This window comes from Hemitrygon akajei, chromosome 1, assembly GCF_048418815.1.
Source record: "Hemitrygon akajei chromosome 1, sHemAka1.3, whole genome shotgun sequence".
Lineage (NCBI taxonomy): Eukaryota > Metazoa > Chordata > Chondrichthyes > Myliobatiformes > Dasyatidae > Hemitrygon > Hemitrygon akajei.
This window is the reverse complement of record NC_133124.1, coordinates 117207075-117227195: the sequence shown is the minus strand read 5'-3', so window position 1 is coordinate 117227195 and position 20121 is coordinate 117207075. Positions and strand designations below refer to the sequence as shown.

The window sequence follows — 20121 nt, the reverse complement described above, 5'->3', positions numbered from 1 at the left end:
TGTGAGTGCCTACCTTTACACAAACTGATTCAACATGTCCCGGAGCATGTCACTGACCAGGGTCTGAGAAACAGCAGGGGCGTTGGCCAGACCAAAAGGCATCATGAGGTACTCATAGTGATCAGTGGAGGGGTTGAATGCTGTCTTCCACTTTTCATCTTCTCAGATGCAAACCAGGTGGTAAGCATTGAACAGATTTACCTTGGAAAATAATGGAGATGTACGAACACAGAGGCAAGAAGGAGAAGAGGGTTGTGATTCTTGGCGGTGATGTTGTTGAGGGACCGATAATCATGCAAGAATGGAGCTTACCATCCTTCTTGTTCAGAAAAAAAGAAGCCTGCCCCTCCTGGCAAGGCTGATGGAGGAATAAATCCAAAAACCAAAGCCACCTTGATCTACATTTCCATAGCCACTAATTCAGAATGAGAGAGGACCAACAGCTGGCCCCAGGGAGGACTAGAACAGGGTAAGAAATCAATGGCTCAGTTGTATGATCTGTGAGGAGGTAGAAATGTGGCTTACTTCTTACTGAAGACCTCAAGGAGATCAGCATACTCAGCTGGAACACTAGAGAGGTCCACACTCGTCATTGGCACGTGAGGGGACAGGCAGACAGGGGCTTGAGCTGGATCCAGCCAGGTAGACAGGTATGCCAGTCCCCACTCCTGGAACACCTTTAGGGACTGCGGATTGTGTTAAGATATTCAGGGAAGGCCAAGCACTAGCAGCAGTTCAAGCAAATCAACATGGTAGAAGGAGAGCTGTTCCCTATGGTTGCCCCCTTGCACAAAGCTGGAGGACTTCTGTGGGAAGGTGGATCATATCGCTGCCCAGAGGCTGATCTTCCAGAACCCTGACATCAATATTCTCTTTCAATTGTCAAGTGGGAACTCCCCGTCTTTGAGCGAGAGAGATACCCATGAGGTTCCCAGCTGCCCCACAGCCTGAAGCTCATGGTTCTGGGACACCAACAACAAGGAAGTTGGGAGCTTCACTTTGTTAGGGGAAGAAGTTTGCGGGGAGAATCAACCTGTCAGAATTCCCCTTCCAGCTGGCAGGTATCCACTTTTACTGGGCACTTGGGACACAATGTTCGGAAGTTTCCTGGAGCGCCACAGTAAAGTCAGCGACCTCTTCTCCTGCACTGATCTTGTTTGTCCTGAGATAGGTACAGGTCATTCGCCTGCAATATGGGCTCCTCTGTGGGTGTACTGGGTGAGGAGTGAGACGGTGAAGATAGACAGTGATCTAAAGTGAAGGAGGTTCAGGGCATTTTCTCTCTGTGCCACTCAGTTGCCCTGTTATCTGTTCAAATGTTCTGGTTTATCGGGTCTTCCAGGCTGGCCTGTTCATCACGCACTGTGATCTCATGCTGGACCCCTGCGCTCAGCCTACGCGGGAAAATCATGTTAAGGGTTTTCTTGTCTTACCCCATCTCCTCGTCTCAACTACATGTGTGCAGAATTTTACTGCATAGTTCTCAGTGTCCCTTCCCTTGGTGCTGGCCCAGGAGTCGGTGGGAAGCCTCCAGACATTATACTGGGGATCAAACACCCTGTTGAACTCAACTCTAAATTGCTGGAAAGACTGGGCTACAGGGAAACCTTCTTCTTAAAGAACGTTGAACAGGCTGAGTGGGGGTCTGTCTGAGAGATTCACCATGTAAGCCATTTTACATGCATTATCACTGAACTGACCTGACTGGGCTTGGACAGTCAGCTCACACTAGGTAATAAAATTCCTAAAGCCGTTGGAGTCACCTCTATCAGCCTGGTGGTGGAATGCTCATTCTGATCTGTAACCAGTGATGGGGCAGTAGAGATTGAGGCTGATGAGACTGGTAGAGCGGAGGATAAGGGAAGTGCTGATGCCTGGAGAGAGATTATCCTGGATGAATACTGCTGAATTGTGGCCACAACAGCAGTAATGGTGGCCACCTGACTCTGGCTGTCTGTGGTAATTGGCTGAATTGGCACTGACAGTGCTGACAAATGTTCTTCCTGCTTGGACGGGGCTTGCCACTGTGAAGGTAATTGTCATACTGCGTGAACCATTTCTGCCACCCTGACTTTAATCTTCATCTGACCAACAAATTTCAGTCTGAGCTGGGCTTGCCACTCTGTGTATCGTTGTCGCACTGCTTGAGACACTTCTGCCAACCAAGCCTCCACTGACTTTAACTCTTCTCCTGTCAGGCCGACAAAATTCAGGGCTGAGGTCAGCTGTTCTCTATCTGCTTGGGTCCATTTTAATAGTCAAGTCTTGGACACAAGATGTACAGTGATGGCCCAAGTGCAGAGGGAGATCCACAGCATCAGAATGAAGAGTTAATTAAGTTTTAATAAGAACGGTACGGAACAAAAGGAAAATAATAAATGCTGAACCAACTAACTAAAACACTCAAACTAAAATCTAACACTGTTACTGCAAGTCAGAGGTATTCATTTAATACTAAATAAATACTGCTCCTTTAGAGTGTTAATCCAAATTGTAATCTTCTTTCCCAGAATGTGGACAACGGTAAGCAGGGACTGCAGCTTTTGCTATGTTTCAGTCTAGACTCAACAAGACTGAAACAAAAGGAAAGGAGTTAAATGTAACCACAAAAACTGTAATTGACTGGAATGTGCATTCACACATGTGTGAGATTGCTGACCCCTTTCAGATGTCCGCCTGCAAGTGCACCCAGACTCCACGGCAGTGTCCATGGTTGTGACAGAATCAGAGGTAGGTGTGTGATGTAAGAACAATTGCTGCCAGGCGCTGTCTCGGAAGGACTCGCTCTCTTTTTTAAGGACTAGTTGTTACATTCTGAGCTTTAGAAACCAACATTTCACAAAGCAAAGCTTAACACTTTCAGGAGATTTTTACAAAAGGCATACTAAAGTACTAAAGGTGGTAGGAATCTGAAATAAGAGTGGAATATATATGGCGTATTGTGTCGTTGAGTAATACAACACAAAGACAGGCTCCTTAGCCTAACTGTGTATGCTGACCAAAATATTTTTCTTAGCTAGCCCAGTTGCCCACTTTTGATGCATATCTCTCTAAACCTTCCCTATCCAATTATTTGTCCAATTTTTAAAATTGTATCTGTATTGACCATTTCTTCTGGCAGCTTGTTCCGAATACACATGGCCTTTAACATGAAGATATTCCTCCTCAAGTCCCTTTTAAATCAATCCCTTCTCATCGTAAATTTACTGTATGCTCTCTAGTTTTTGATTCTCTTTCACTGGGAAAAAAAGGCCATGCACGTTCAGCACACCCCTGCCCTTTATGATTTTATAAACTTCGATATTGTTACTCCTCTCAAATGCTGTAGAGAATAATGTCCTAGTTTATCCAACAATTCTCTATAACTCAGACCTTTTCACCTTACAACATTTCTCTAAATCTTCTTTGTACTCTTTCCAACTTAATGACATCTTTTCTTTAGCAGCCTCACCAACGTCCTGTAGAACTGCAACATAATGTCCCAGCTCCTACACTCAATGCCTTGATGCACAAAGACAGAGTGCCAGAGGTTTTTTTTCACAAACCTGATGCACTACAACCTAGACAGATGCAAAATAAACCATGATAGGATAAAAATGGAAAGACAAAGTGTTACTTACACTAGGAAACATTGATATAAAGGAACCTGGGTGTTGTTGTAGACCAGTGACTGAAACCAAATTTGCTGGTGCAGAAACATAGATGGATGGATGACAATCAGATAGACAAGATAAAGGAAGGAGGGGTAGATAGAATAATGAAAAGAAGAAAGTTGTGATGGGAGGAAATAATAAAGAGAGGGCAGGAGAGGGACAGAAGGAGACAATAGAGGATGGATTGATGGGTGGGGAGACAGATGAATGAGGTAAGGACAAACAGACAGGCAAAAGAAAGAGTAAAGAATGGAGAGGCCAAAGGAAAGAAGGGGGGGACAAGCATGTACCATCAGGCTCAAGGACAACTTTATCCTGCTCTTATAAGAGGTCTATTAGTTACTATTATATGATAAGGTTACAACTTACTCCATTATGTCCTTTATTGACTACCTGCAGTGCATGTTCTCTGTAAATATAACACTATATTCTGTTGTTGCTCATCATTTGTACAACCTCAATCCACTGATGTGAAGTCTGTATGAATGACATAAAAAATGAAGATTTTCACTTCTCTCAGTACATGACAATAATAAATGAATTTTCTGTTTTAAAAATGAAATGGAGGATGATGGAAGTAAAAGCAGAGAGATAGCAAGAGCTCCATGTATTTATAACTCCCTAAACCTGCTTTATACTCAGTAGCAAACACGAAAGCTTTACCCAAAATATGAAGTCAAATTGAATTGATTGAGACTGTGCCCAGAAGCATTGCAATGTGTTCACATGCAAATCCATCTGGGTTGCAGAGCTGCTGGTTTCTGAACTGCTTTGCATGCCTTTTGAGCAGGATTGATAATTGCCAGTTGGGTATAAACACTAATAGAATGGTTAAATAGTCAGTTTATTTGTAATGGAAATACCACATGATTTTATCCAATATAAACCAGATTCTAGCAAATAATGGTTCACATTCCATGCTGACCAATTTCTGTTTCAAAATCGTCAAAACCTCTTGTGGAATAATCCAGATAAACTCCTTATGCTAACTTTGTGCCTTTTTCAGAAGAATGAAAAATCTTTTGGAGTTGACTGAATTGAATTGATTTTATTACTTACACCCTTCATATACAAGAGGAGTAAAAATCTTTACATTTCGTCTCCATTCAAATGTACAATGTGCAATTATAGTAATTTACAATAAATATTATATACAACAAGATACTCAATATAACATAGAAATGCAGTTGTGTCAGCATGAATTAATCAGTCTGATGGCCTGGTGGAAGAAGCTGTCCTGCAGCCTGTTGGCCCTGGCTTTTATGCTGCGGTACCGTTTCCCAGATGGTAGCAGCTGGAACAATTTGTGGTTGTAGTGACTCGGGTCTCCAATGATCTTTCAGGCCCTTTTTACACACCTATCTTTGTAAATATCCTGAATAGTGGGAAGTTCACATCTACAGATGCGCTGGGTTGTCCGCACCACACTCTGCAGAGTCCTGCAATTGAGGGAAGTACAGTTGCCATACCAGGCAGTGATGCAGCCAGTCAGGATGCTCTCAATCATGCCTTTATAGAAAGTTCTTAGAATTTGGGGGCCCATACTAAACTTCTTCAACTGGTTGAGGTGAAAGAGGCGATGTTGTGCCTTTTTCCCCACACAGCCAGTACGTACAGACCACGTGAGATTTTTGGTGATGTTTATGCCAAGGAACTTCAAGCTGTTCACCCTCTCAACCCCAGATCCATTGATATCAATTCCTTCTGTCTCCATTCCTTCTGTAGTCCACAACCAGCTCCTTCATTTTTGCGACATTGAGGGAGAGGTTGTTTTCTTGACACCACTGTGTCAGGGTGATGACTTCTTCTCTGTAGGCTGCCTCATTATTTTTTGAGATTAGGTCAATTAGAGTAGTGTCATCAGCAAATTTAATTAGCCGATTGGATTTGTGGGTGGCGACATATTCATGGCTATACAAAGGGTAAAGGAAGGGGCTTAGTACTCAGCCCTGAGGGGCACCTGCATTGAGGGTCAGAGGGGCAGAGGTGAAGGAGCCCATTCTTACCACCTGCTGGCGATCTGACAGGAAGTCCAGGATCCAGCTGCACAAGGCAGGATGAAGGCCAAGGTCTCTTTGCTTCTCGTCGAGCCTGGAGGGAATTATAGTGTTGAATGCTGAACTGCAGTCCAAGAAAAGCATTCTTACATAAGCATCTCTCTGCTCCAGATATGTAAGGGCTGTATGTAGGGCTGTGGCTATTACACCATCTGACGATCAGTTGTGTTGGTAGGCGAGCTGTAGGGGGTCCAGTGAGGATGACAGCATGCTGAAAATGTAGTCCTTGACCAGTTTCTCATTATTGAGGTGAGCGCAACAGGCCACCAGTTGTTCAGACATGTTACCTTGGTCTTTTTAGGCACAGGGACAATTGTGGATGTTTTGAAGCAGGAGGGCACTCTACACTGGCAGAGGGAGAGATTTTAAAGTTTCATGTATTATAACTGTTATTACTGATTATTGTTTTATTGATAAGCACACTTGAGGGTCATTGCTGTGCCTTCACCATCTCACAAGAGAAATGACTTTGTACTTTGATGTAAGATGAATTCGCCAGAAAGCTGTGTAATGGAAGAAAATAAAACATGGTCTGAAGAAATCAGCTTTATTCTCCAGAGTTATCCATGTATATTTGAGGGAGCTCTTGAGGGGATGGGGCCCTCAGATGATATCACAGAGTATCCCAGCTATGCATAACCATCCCATAATATTCAGTATCAGGAGACACAGAGTTATTAAGAGATACAGCATAGAATCAGCCGTCTATACGAAACATCAACCATCTATTTACGCTAAACCTGCATTTATCCCATTCCTCAATTCACATGGAGTAATTTACAGTAGTCAGTTAACCCACCAATCCATATGCCTTTGTGATTGTTACAACCAGATCATAGAGTAATAGAGTAACCTAATGCAGACACTCCCTTTTGTTCTATCCCCTTCCCTCTTCCTATCTTTCTCTCCCTCTCACTCCCCGCTCTCTCTCCACCCTCTCTCTCCCCGCTCTCTCTCCTCCCTCTCTCTCCCCCTCTCTCTCCCCCCTCTCTCTCCCCCTCTCTCCCTTCCGCTCCTCCACACAGTCACAAGGAGTCAACACTCAAGTTCAGGATTGAATCTGGGTCTCCGGTACTGTGAGGCAGCAGCTGTACTGGCTGTGCCACTGTGCTGCTTTTGTGGAGCAGGGATTAATAACTACATTTTTTTTACAAAAAAGAACTTTACAGAGCTGCCAGTCAAAGTTGGGATTCCTGTGATTTTCCTCCACATAATTTCCTGTAGATGGAGCAGATTAATCCTTTGGACATGAAACTCCCCATTCGTGAAAAGGCTATAACAACATTCTTTTAGCATTTCTCGACTACTTTATAAACCTGGCTTATTGGCATGCTTTCAACTCTGGACTGCGTTAGGGCTCTCCCCAAAACTAACACCACCCCATCCACCATAAATCTTAAGTCAAAGTTTTGTTAATTCAAATTCCAACCCGAAGACTTGCAAACAAACTCGAAGTTGTACTGATGGATGATAGAATGCTGTGTGGTCACTCTAAACCAAGGGCTCCCAACCTTTTACATGCCATGGACCAATGCCATTAATCAAGGGTCCGCAGACCCAAGATTGGAAACCCTTGCTCTAAACTAAGCTGTGTGGTCTCTATGTGAAATGTCCAATAACATTATTCCTAATATATAGAATAAGGTAGATGATCTTGTAGCACAATTAGCAGGACGATGTTACGTGCATCTTTGAGTTGTGGCTGAAAGAAGATCAGAGTTGGGAGCTTAATGTCCAAGGATACCCATTGTATCAAAAGGACAGGCAGGTAGATAGAGGGGTTGGGGTGGCTCTGTTGGTAAAAACTAAAATCAATTCCTTAGAAAGAGGTGACATTGGATCGGAAGATGAAGAATCCTTGTAGGTAGAATTAAGAAACTGCAAGAGTAAAAGACCCTGAGGAGAGTTATATACAGGCTTCTGAACAGTAGCCAGGATGTGGGCTACAAATTACCATGGGATATAGAAAAGGTATGCAAGACATAGTGGATTTCAAAATGCAGGTAGATAGGAAAATCAGGTTGGTGCTAGATCCAAAGAGAGGGAATGTGTAGAATGCCTATAAAATGGCTTTTTAGAGCAGCTTGTGGTTGACTCCACTAGGGGAACATCAATTCTAGATTGGATGTTATGCAATGACCCAAATTTATTTAGGGAGCTTAAAGTAAATAAATAAACTTTAGGAGGCAGTGATCAATATATGAGAGAATTCACCCTGCATTTTGAGAAGGGGAAGCTAAAGTCAGATGAATTAGTATTACAGTGTAGTAAAGGAAATTAACATGAGAGCTATGAGAGAAGAGCTTGCTAAGGTTGATCGGAAGGGGACTCTAGCAGGGATGATGGCAGAACACCAAAGGTTGGTGTTTCTGGGGCAAATTCAGAAAACACAGGAAAGATACATTCTAAAGATGAAGAAATAGTCTCCAGTGAGGATTAGGCAAATGTGGCTGACAAGGGAAGGCAAAGACAGCAAAAAAGCTGAAGAGAGGGCAGACAATATTACAAAAATTACTGAGAAGGTAGAGGATTGGGAAGCATTTAAAAACCAAGAGAAGGCAACTAAAAAGCCATAAAGAGAGAAAATATGAAGGTAAGCTAGCAAATAATATAAAAGAGGATATAAAGTTTTTTTTTCAGGTATATAAAGTGTAAAAGACGAGTGTAGAATCATACCACTGGAAAATAATGTTGGAGAGTTAGTAATGGAGGACTACTACAAGTTTTCTCAGTGAAGAACACCAGCAGAATGCCAGAAATGTGAGAGTATCAGGGAGCAGAAGTGAATGTCATTGCTATTACTAAGGAGAAGCTGCTTCGGAAGCTGAAAAGTCTGAAGGTAGATAAGTCACCTGGACCAGTGGACTACACCCCAGAATTCTGAAAGAGGTAGCTGTAGAGATTGTGAAGGCATTAGTAATGATCTCTCAAGAATTACAAATTCTGGGATAGTTCCGGAGGGCTGGAAAATTATAAAGGTTACTTCACTCTTTAAGAAGGGAGGGAGGCAGACATAAGGAAATAATAGGCTTGTTAGCCTAATTTCAGTGGGAAGAAGTTGGAGTCTATTATTAAGGATGCGATTTCAGATTACTTGGAGGCACAATAAAAAGTAGACCGAAGTCAGCATTATTTTCTAAAGGGCATATCTTGCCTGACAAATCTGTGGAAATTCTTTAATAAACTAACAGGCAGAATAGACAAAGGTGAATCAGTGGATGTTGTCACTTGGATTTTCAGAAAGCCTTTGACAAGGTGCCACACATGAGGTTGTTTCACAAGATGAGAGCCTGTGGTATGACAGGAAATCTACTAGAATGGATAGAAAATGAGTTGACTGGCAGGAGGCAAAGACTGGAAATAAAGAGGGCCTTTTCTGGTTGTCTGCTGGTGTGTCACAGGTGTCAATGATGGGACCACTTCTTTTCATGTTATTTATCAATGATTGGTTGTTGGAATAGATGGCTTTGTGGCCACGTTTGTGGATGATACGAAGATAGGTGGAGGGCCGCTTCGATTGAAGTAGCAGGGAGTCTGCAGAAGGGTTTATGCAAATTGGAAGAGTGCGCAAAGAAGTGGCAGATGGAACACCGTGTAGCAAAGTGCATGGTCGTGCACGTTGGGAGAAGGAATAAAGGTGTGGACCTAAATGGGGAGAAAATTCATAGCTTGGAGGTGCAAAGGGACCTGGGAGTCCCCATGCAAGATTTCTTAAATGTTAACTTACAGGATGAGTCAGTAGTACTGAAGATAAATGCAATGTTACCATTCATTTCAAAAGGACTGGAATTCGAAAGCAAGGATGTAATGCTGAAGCTTTATAAGGCATTTGTCACACCGCACTTGGAACATTGTGAGCTGTTTGGGACACTTATCTAAGAAAAGGTGTGCTGGCATTGGAGATGGTCCAGAGGAGATTCACAAAAATGATCCCAGGAAAGAAGAGGTTATCGTATGAGGAGCATTTTATGCCTCTGAGCCTGTACTCACTGGAGTTTAGAAGAAAGGGGGGATTTCATTGCAACCTATCAAATATTGAAAGGCCTAGTTAGAGTGGATGTGTTTCCTGCAGTGGTAGAGTCTAGGATGACAGGGCACAGCCTCAGTATTAAGGGATGTCTATTTAGATCAGAGATGAGGAAAATATTCTGTAGCCAGAAGATGGTGAACCTATGGTATTCATTGCCAAGACAGTTGTGCAAGTCATTGGGTTTATTTAAAGTGAAGTGGAGGTTGATAGGTTCTAGGTTAATTAGGGTGTCAAAGGTAATGGGTAGAAGGCAGGAAAATGGGGCTGAGAAGAATAAATAAACAGCCATGATGTAGTGGCAGAGCAGACTTGATGGTCCAAATGGCCTGATTCCGCTCCTGTGTCTTATGCTCTTGTGGTCAAGTTATCCAACTGCATATTTGCAACATTATTGCATATCGTTTACTTTTTATGCAATCTTGCTGTGCACAAATCATGTCTCTCCACAACAGCTGCACATCAGAAATAACTTATTGGATATGCAGAATGGTTGGTATTTGAATGAAAGTAGCACAACAGCAATATTCTGGTCCAATAATCCCAAGGTCAAGATTGACAATCAAGGACTTGTGTTCAAATTTTCACAGTGAGTTATAATTACTTAGGTGGTTTCTGTGCAATCTGTGGCTTGTTGGGTGTCATCTCTCATGCTGATCACTCTGTGGTTGCTGTCAAAGAATACCGCACAGGAACAGCCTTTTGGCCCACGATATGTGTGCTGATCGTGAGGCCAGATGAAAATGCTGCTTTGACCTGCACTGAATCTCTGTACCCTCTTCTACACCTACTCATGTGACCATCTGAAAATCTGTTGAATGTTACTATTTTCATTACCACCCTGGCAGTGCGTTCCATGTACCTACTCCTCTCTGTGTAAAAGACGTGTGCCACATACCCCCAACAAGAGAAGATCTGCAGATGCTGGAAATCCAAGCAACACATGCAAAATGCTGGAGGAACTCAGCAGGCCAGGCAGCATCTATGGAAAAAAGTGCAGTTGATGGTTTGGGCCGAAACCCTTTGGCAGGACTAGAGGAAGACAAATCTGAGGAGTAGATTTAAAAGGTGAGGGGAGGGGAGGGAGAAACGCCAGGTGATGAGTGAAAACTGGAGTGGGAGGGATGAAGTAAAGAACTGGGAAGTTGATTGGTGAAAGAGACAGAAGGCAATGGAAGAAAGAAAAAGGGGGGAGGAGCACCAAAGGGAGACGATGGGTGGGCAAGGAGGTAAGGTGATAGAGGGAAAAGGGGATGGGGAATGGTGAAGGTGGGGGGGGGGGCATTACCAGAAGTTTGAGAAATCAATGTTCATACTATCAGGTTAGAGGTTACCCAAACAGAATATAAGGTGTTATTCCTCCAACCCAACTGTGGTCTAATCACGACAGTGTAAGAGGCCAGGGATGGACATATCAGAATGGGAATGAGAAGTGGAATTAAAGTGAGTGGCCACAGGGAGATCCGGCTGCCCTCAACCACATCTCCTCCGTCTGGTCTTAACCCATCCTCCCGCCACCTTATTAGGGATAGGGTTCCTCTTGTCTTCCCCTATCATCCCAGCAGCCTCCATGTCCAGCACATAATTCTCCACAACTTCTGCTACCTCCAATGGGATCGCACCACCAAGCACATCTTTCCCTCCCCCCCCCCCCCCCCCAATTTCTGCTTTCCACAGGATCACTCCCTGTGAGACTCCCCTGTCCATTCGTCCCTCCCCACTGATCTCCCTCCTGGTACTTACCCTTGCAAGTGGAACAAGTACTACATCTCCCCCTACACCTCCTCCCTCACTACCATTCAGGGCACTAAACAGTCCTTCCAGGTGAGGCAACATTTCAAACATTTCACCTATGAGTCTGTTGGGATCATTTTCTGTGTTCAGTGCTCTCGATGTGGCCTCCTGTATATCGGTGAGACCCGACATAGATTGGGAGGTCGCTTTGCCAAGCATCTATGCTCTGTCTGCCAGAGTAAGTGTGATCTCCCAGTGGCCACCCATTTAATTTCACTTTCCATTCCCATTCCGATATGCCCATCCATGGCCTCCTCCACTATCGTGATGAGCCACACTTCCGTTGGAGGAACAACACCTTATATTGTTTGGGTAGCCTCCAAACTGATAGCATGAACATCGAATTGTCAAACTTTTGGTAATGCCCTCCACACCTCCCTTCAGCATTTCCCACCCCATCTCTCACCTTATCTTATTGCCCACCCATCACCTCCCTCTGGTGCTCCTCCCTCCCTTTTTCTTTTTCCATGGCCTTCTGTCTCTTTCACTAATGAACTTCCCAGTTTACGTCATCCCTCCCCTCCAGTTTTCACCTACCACCTTGCGTTTCTCTTTCCTTTTAAATCTACTCCTCAGCTTTTTTTCCCCCCAGTCCTGCCAAAGGATTTCGGTCCAAAACGTCGACTGTACTTTTTTTCTATGGATGCTGAGCTCCTCCACCATTTTATGCGTGTTACCCACATATCCCCTTTAAATTTTCTTCCACTCACCTTAAAGCTATGCTCGCTAATATTCGTCAATTCTACCCTGGGGGAAAGATTCTGACAGCCAGCATAACCAAAGACCCCTCTTACATTGCACCTACTCTCTTCCTCTTTTCTTCTACCTCTAATTGGCAAGTAGAGTAGGAATCAGAATCCGGGTTTTCATCACTGACATACATTATGAAATTTGTTGTTTTGTGGCAGCTAGACACAAAAATGGCCGAAGCTGCAAAAAATAAATAAATAGTGCAAAGCACAAATAACAAGGTGGTGTTTGACTGTTCACAGACTGTTCAGAAATCTGATGATGGAGGGGTTCCTAAAATATTGAATATGGATCTTTAAGCTCCTGCTCCTTCTCCCTGAGGTAGTAATGAGAAGAGGGCATGCCCAGGATGGTGAAGTTCCTTAATGATGGATGCCGCCTTTTTGAAGCACCACCTTTTAACGTGCCCTCAGTGGTGGGTAGGCTTGACCTGGTGACGGAGCTGACTGAGCCTACAACATTCTGCAGCTTCTTTCAATCCTGCACATTGGAGTTTCCGTACCAGGTGGTGATGCAACTAGTCGGAATACTCTCCACTGTTCATCTGTAAAAAAAATAATGGAGTCTTCTGTAGCATACCAAATCTCCTCAAACTCCTCATAAGTATAGCCACTGCTGTGCCTGCTTTGTGGTTACATCAATGTGTTGGGTGCTGTGAGATGCTGACATCCAGGAACTTGAAGCTGCTCCCCCTTTCCACTGGTGACCCCTCTATGAGGACTGGTGTGTGCTCCCCTGACATCAAGACAAGCAAAAACATGAAACCATGAACCACTATGTCATGGGCAGTTCCATAAAACTATTTATCGGGCTTCTTGTATGGTAAGATCGACTTTTGACAGCACAATCTACCTCATCATAGCCTTGCACTTCATGGTCAGCCTCTACTGTACTTTCTCTGTAATTGTATCACTTTATTCAACATTCTGTTAATGCTTTTGCTTTGTACTGCCCCGATATAATGACGCAATGGAAAGATCTGCATTGATGGCAGATAATTTTTCATTACTCCTCTGTACATGTGACAATAATAAATGAATTTACAAACTTACCACCAAATACCTCCCCGGATTGTGGACATACTCACTTCCTGGTCTCCATCACTTCACCACTGGTGGCTACATCTTCAGCTATCTTGGACCTAAGCTCAGGAATTCCATGAAACTTTCCTCCTCTCTATTTCTCTAAAGATTCTCCATAAAACCTACCACCTTGACCAGCATTCACAAAGCCATTGTTTCTATAGACACACTGGGAATTTTTTAGTGTTAAAGTTGCTATAGTAAATATGCGACCTATTTGTCTTGTTAAGATTATCCTTGATGTTTTATTTAGAAGTTCCCATATGAGTAGAGGCAAAATTGTTCCATGGGTTACGTACAGTCTCAACTTTCCCCTCCAATTCAAAAGTGCATAAAATTCATCTTTAATCTGCTAATTGTTGGTTCTGCAGTTACACAATGTCACACTTGTGTTGTTGAATATTCATAAGATTTTGTTTGAGTGCCGGATAATTATTCCCCATCCATATGATGGGTCACAGTGAAGGCAGTAATTATATATTCCATACTCTGCTATTCCCATCATCAAAAAGCTTTGATTAAAATCTCTTCCTAGGTTGGGCAAATTATACTTGCTGTGCATAGGGAACGATGAAGAGGTCGGTTGGTAACTTTTGCCTTGTAATTTATGTGCAGAAGACAAGCGTCACAGAGAAGCCTAGCATTTATTATTCATACCTCCTTACCTCTAAACTGAGTGACTTGCAGGGCAGCTACAACTTATATCAAAAGCAGATAAGGAATAGGAGCAGGAGAAGGTCATCTTGTTCTTCGCCTACTGCACCATTCATCAAGATCGTGGCTAATCTACACGTCCACACCAATTCCCTGCACTGTGTCCACATTCTCCAGTTCCCTCAGCGTCTCTGTTGTGAATGCTGTCATGATCGAATCACCTTGGTGAACAGTTCCAAAGATGCCGCACAAGATTCTCCTGATGATGGAATATGGAGCAACGCTCGTAAAGCTGGAGGAACTGGACAAGTCAGGCAGCATCTGAGGAGAGAAATGGACTGTCAATGTTTCAGTTCAGCATCATTCATCTGGACTGAAAGGCTGAGTGGAGATAACAAAAAAGACACCAGCCTTTGTATAAAGAAATTTCTGCTCAACTTACTATAAATGGCCAAATCCTAATTCTGAGATTGTGACCCTCCCCACTTGTTCTGGACTCTTCATCCCTGCATCTACCTTGTCAAGTCCTGTAAGAATTTTAGAAGCTCCAATGACATCATCTCTCACTCCTACAGACCAGTCTGTTTACAACCTCATCGCAGTGATGCGTGATCACATCAAGCACAGACTGGGTAAGGAAAATATGTTCCTCATACTGTTTTTTTAATGATTATCTGCTGGTTTCAGGATTACCATGGCTAAAGCTAATTGTTAATTTCATATTGAGGAATAACGATGCACAGTAAGTAGACATAGGCCAGGTCAATTATTAGGTGAGACATCAGCTGAAGTACATGCTTCTATCAGAACATTATCTAGAGAACTAAATAGTTTGGTAACAAGAATTTCAGCCAATTCAACAAGGATCTCACTCATGTTGACACAAGAGACTGTAGTTGCTGGAATACAGAGCAATAAAGTCTTCTGGAGGAACTCAGTGGGTCAAGCAGCAACATTGGTGGGAGAGGACATGATGCAAGATTCCGTCCCATTCCTATCACAGATGTTGCTTAACCCACTGAGCTCTTCCAGTAGATTGCTTCTCTCTCATAATAAAGAGAAACTTAGACTGGCTTAATGTATATATACAGTATTTGACCAAACCCTATAGCAGGATTAGAACACGAAGATAGTACAGTCCTCTTGACTGCATATCCTGCAACTAAGTCACTTCTTGTTTCAAAGTAGTATTTGCTAATGGCATAATATACAATGGAGCAGGGTTGTGCCTCAGTTTGAGAGGTAGGGAAACCCTGAGAAGATTGTAATGACTGAAGCATTTGGCCAAGTCTATAATTCCTGTGTGCCACTCATTCAGGCACCATAGCTATCTGCAGACAGTGCAGACTAGACCATTTTTGCATTGATGCTGGGTCTGAAAAATATTGTTTTCTTTCTGCGTTGACAGTTGGGAATGTCGGGCTGGCTGTTACAATGCTGGCTTTTGTGTTGCTTTGACAAGAGTGCTGACAAGAATTTCCAATTTGTTCTGAGGAGATGCCAACAGCTTCCAGGAATGAATGACTAGCAGTTGTCCAATCAGAAACATGCGCTGTACACAGCAGTCCTCTGATAGGATCACAGTTCAGAGCAAACATGCACAAATGGCTCAGTAAGGTTCCAGTGTAGACCTAAGTAGATGAACATGTCCTGTACATAAACATTGATCAGACGAACTTAAAGCCTTCCAATCGCATCACAATGCATCTGGTTAATATATTTCTCCAGGAGTAATGAAAATTACAATAAATTGTTTCTAAAATTGTATTTTGCTTGTGAGGTGCAGCATTAAACACAATGCAGCCGTACAATGTGGTAGCACTTAACTCTCAACAAGGAATTTGCCTAGAACAATGTAATAATGCACCGTGAGCTCCATTATCACCAGATCACCCCTCTTCACTGACTATGTCAATTCTGCTGCTTGCAACTATATCCTCAGAAAATATATAAAAGTATTGATTCACAAAGGGATTATGATTTATTTGTTCACAGAATGGTTAAACTACTTAAATGTTTTATCTTAAACTGATAGTGCAGAGTTAATATTTCAGACTGTGGAATTAATACTACTGCATATTATAAATATAGCACACATACAGATGCACACACATACACACACACCACACCACAATACCACACTACATGGTCCCAGCATTCTTTTAATAGTGGGACAGATATTGCTTATCAATGAACACATTTATTGAACAACTGTACAAGTCTAATAACTGGTTTTCAAAGTTCTCATCGATTTTACAGAGATTTGTCTGTTGAACCAGCTTTTAAACAATTTGGTTCAGGATATTAACTCAAAATAGTTCTGCTTTCTTGTCAGATTTACTTGGATCTGTTCCCTATCTCCTAAAATCTGCACTGGATCTAAATGGAACTCAAAATCATGATCATCCACTTAGTTTATCGCAGAGTTGTCCATTCAGACCACAGGAACACCTTGGATGTTGGTCACCAGTTTCAAATAAGCATCTATTGCTTCAGCTGAAAAATGAAGAAGATGGCACCAGCAAACAGCATAACCAAAAGCAACGTCCTTCGGACAGGTCACAAACCTATTTCTTTGACTTCTTCTTCCTTTAGATATGATCCTGCTACTATTGGAACCTGTGAGTTACATTTTGATGGTGTGATTGAGTGATCTGGTGCTTTACTGCCTCCGGGGGAGTTCGGTGAAGTTTTGAGTGGAGTGTGCGGCCTGGAGGCCAGGAAGCCTGGTGACCATGATCAACTCTATTTCTCGCCGATTAAAGCATCGAGTTTTAAATCCACAGGGGTGAGAGTGGAAGGTGAACAGGTGGTCGGTGCCATCTGCTTGCACTTGACTGGTTCTCTCTCTCTCTCTCTCCCCCTCTTGCTCACTGCTGCCAGAAGAAGGTGCTTGCATGTGACGTGTCTCTCTCTCTCTCTCGCTCGATGCTGCCAGAGTCTTGGGTCCTGGGCAAGGATTAATCAGCATGGTTTGTGCATTAAACTTGGCGGTTTATGTTATATGTGTTTCTGGTTTCTGGCCACTCCTTCTTCGATTGCTATTTTCGGCAATTTTGATTGGAGTGGACTGGATCTGTGGCCAACAAATGAAACAACGCTAAATTGAACTGAACAGAACTAAACTGACCATTCCTAGATTGTTTCAAAGACTTTGTGGTTTGATGTTTTACATTCTGTGCTTTTCGCTCATTTTTTGCCATTTGCAGGACTTGTTCGTTTTGATCCATGTTGGATGTTTGATCTTTTTCTTTGGTTGGGTTCCATAGCGTTTCTTTGCTTCATGTCTGTCTGTGGGAAATGATTCTCAGGAATCACATATTTTGATAATACAATGCACTTTGAATCTTTGAACGTACCTTAACTATCATCACTAATCGCTTCAGATTAAAGTGGTTTCCTGGATTCCACACATTATTAAAAAAATAGCAGTTGCCTTGTTAATGTCAGAGGTGAGCCAGCTGGTGGCGAGGTGGCATCAGCACCGGACTTCAGAGCAAAGGCTCACAAGATCAAATCCAGCCGGCTCCCCCCTTGCACGCTTTCCATCCGTGCTGGGTTGATGGTTGAGCTAGCAACTCAGCCTCTTAAAAATAAGAAAGCCTGCTAAGAAACATCATTGCGATGGCGTCCAAATGTTTCCACTCGGAGTTAAGGGTTTTCTTCTTCTTGTTCTTCTTGTCAATGTGCCACACGCTTCTAGACCAATCTCAATTGGGTATGTTGCTTTTCTACACAAATGCATCACATTGTTTCGCATTCTTGCAAAGTCACATTCTTCTTCAACATCCACATTAATATTTGCTTTAACAATGCATGGATATTATACTGCACACAAGCTGAATACACCAAGCTTGGCCATACATGCTGAGTCTCCAGTGCACCCAGCTGGGGGAATCAGATTCAAAATCAGGTTTAATACTATTGGCTTATGTCATATATGTCAAACTCAAGGCCCGCGGGCCAAATCCGGCCCGCGGTGGAATTATCTTTGGCCCGCGAGATAATATCTAATTACTATTAAAGCTGGCCCCAGTAATCGAAGCGCCTATGGCGTATGATATGGCTAATGCTGAGTTTATTCAGGTACCAGGTTTTCAGGGGTTTTAGTGTTTATTCGGCAGTCTTCTTCATAAGAAACGGAATTTGCAAAGTGAAACACTTTGTAGTTATAGCAGAGACTGAGACACATGAGAGCAGGCTGAAAAAACGGAGGCAACGAAAGCTGCGTCCGACTGATCCGGCCCGCATGAAGCTGCATTTTGCTCAATCCGGCCCGTGACCTAAAATGAGTTTGACACCCCTGGCTTATGTGGTAAAATTTGTTGTTTTGTGGCAGCAGTAAATTACAATACATAATAATAAAAAGCTATACATTACAATAAGAAATATATACAGTATAAAATATTAAGTCAGCGCAAAAAGAGAGCAAAAAGAATAGTGAAGTGCTGTTCATGGGTTCATTGTCCATTTAGAAACCTGATGACAGAGGGGAAGAAGCTGTTCCTGAAATGTTGAGTGAGAGTCTTTGGGCTCCAGTACCTCTTCTCTAATGGTAGAAATAGGAAGAGGGCATTCCTGGATGGTGAGGATCCTTAACGATGTATGCTGCCTTTGTGAGAAATTCCCTTTTGAAGGAGTCCTTGATGCTGGGGAGGTTACTGCACATGATGGAGCTGTGTAGTGCCTCCTTCATACTAGACAGTGATGCAACCAGTTAGAATGATCTCCGCTGTACACATGTAGACATTTATGAGAGTCTTTGGTGTCATACCAAGTCTCCTCAAACTCTTAATTTGATAAGGATTTGATAAGCGATCTTGAAGTAAAGGAGCCATTAGGAAGTAGTGACCATAATATGATAAGTTTTTATCTGCAATTTGAGAAGGATAAGGGCAGATCGAAGGTGTCAGTTTTGCAGTTGAACAAAGGAGACTATGGAGCCATGAGGGAGGAGCTGGCCAAAGTTAACTGGACGGATATCCTAGCAGAAAAGACAGTGGAACAGCAATGGCAGGTATTCTTGGGAATAATGCACAAGGTGCAAAATCAGTTCATCCCCCGGAGAAGGAAGGATTCAAAGGGGGGAAAGGGGCCACAGTGGTTGACAAAGGAAGTCAGAGATTGCATAGCACTAAAAAAAAGGAAGTATGACAGAGCTAAGGTGAGTGGGAGGAAAGATGATTGGGAAATTTTTAAGGAACAACAGAACTTACTAAAAAGGCAATACGGGGAGAAAAAATGAGATACGAATGCAAGCTAACCAGGAATATAAAGGAGGATAGCAAAAGCTTTTTTAGGTACGTGAAGTGAAAGAAGATAGTTAAGAACAATGTTGGGCCCTTGAAGAATGAATTGGGTGAAATTGTTATGGGAAACAGAGAAATGGCAGTAGAATTTAATAAGTACTTTAGATCTGTCTTCACTAGGGAAGACACAAGCAATCTCCCAGATGTATGGAAGGGCCAAGGAAATAGGGTAACAGAGGAAATGAAACAGATTGACATTAGGAAGGAAATGGTGATGAGTAGACTGATGGGACTGAAGGCTGACAAATCCCCAGGTCCAGATGGTCTGCATCCTAGGGTACTAAAGGAGGTGGCTCTGAAAATTGTGGATGCATTGGTAATCATTTTCCAATGTTCCTTAGATTCAGGATCAGTTCCTGAGGATTGGAGAATGGCTAATGTTATCCCACTTTTTAAGAAAGGAGGGAGGGAGAAAACAGAGAACTATCGTCCTGTCAGCCTAACATCAGTAGTGGGGAAGATGCTAGAGTCCATTATTAAAGATGAAATAGTGGCATATCTAGATAGTGGTGATAGGATTGGGCCAAGCCAGCATGGATTTACCAAGGGCAAATCATGCTTGACTAATCTATTGAAGTTTTTCGAGGATGTAACCAGGAAGTTAGACAAGGGAGATCCAGTGGATGTAGTGTACCTCAATTTTCAGAAGGCATTTGATAAGGTCCCACATAGGAGATTGGTGGGTAAAATCAGAGCTCATGGCATTGGGGGGAAGATATTGGCATGGATAGAAAACTGGTTGGCAGATAGAAAGCAAAGGGTAACGGTGAATGGGTGTTTCTCGGAATGGAAGGT

At 42.9% G+C, this 20121-nt stretch overlaps 1 long non-coding RNA gene across 1 annotated transcript in view; it reads right to left on the bottom strand.

Moving 5' to 3' along the window:
* LOC140732855 (uncharacterized) overlaps window positions 1-20121 on the bottom strand; it is a 214228-nt gene that overhangs the window by 123000 nt on the left and 71107 nt on the right. Inside the window, exon 2 of the long non-coding RNA XR_012100173.1 lies at window positions 14029-14338. This is a non-coding gene — a long non-coding RNA (uncharacterized lncRNA). The remainder of the gene's footprint in view (window positions 1-14028; window positions 14339-20121) is intronic.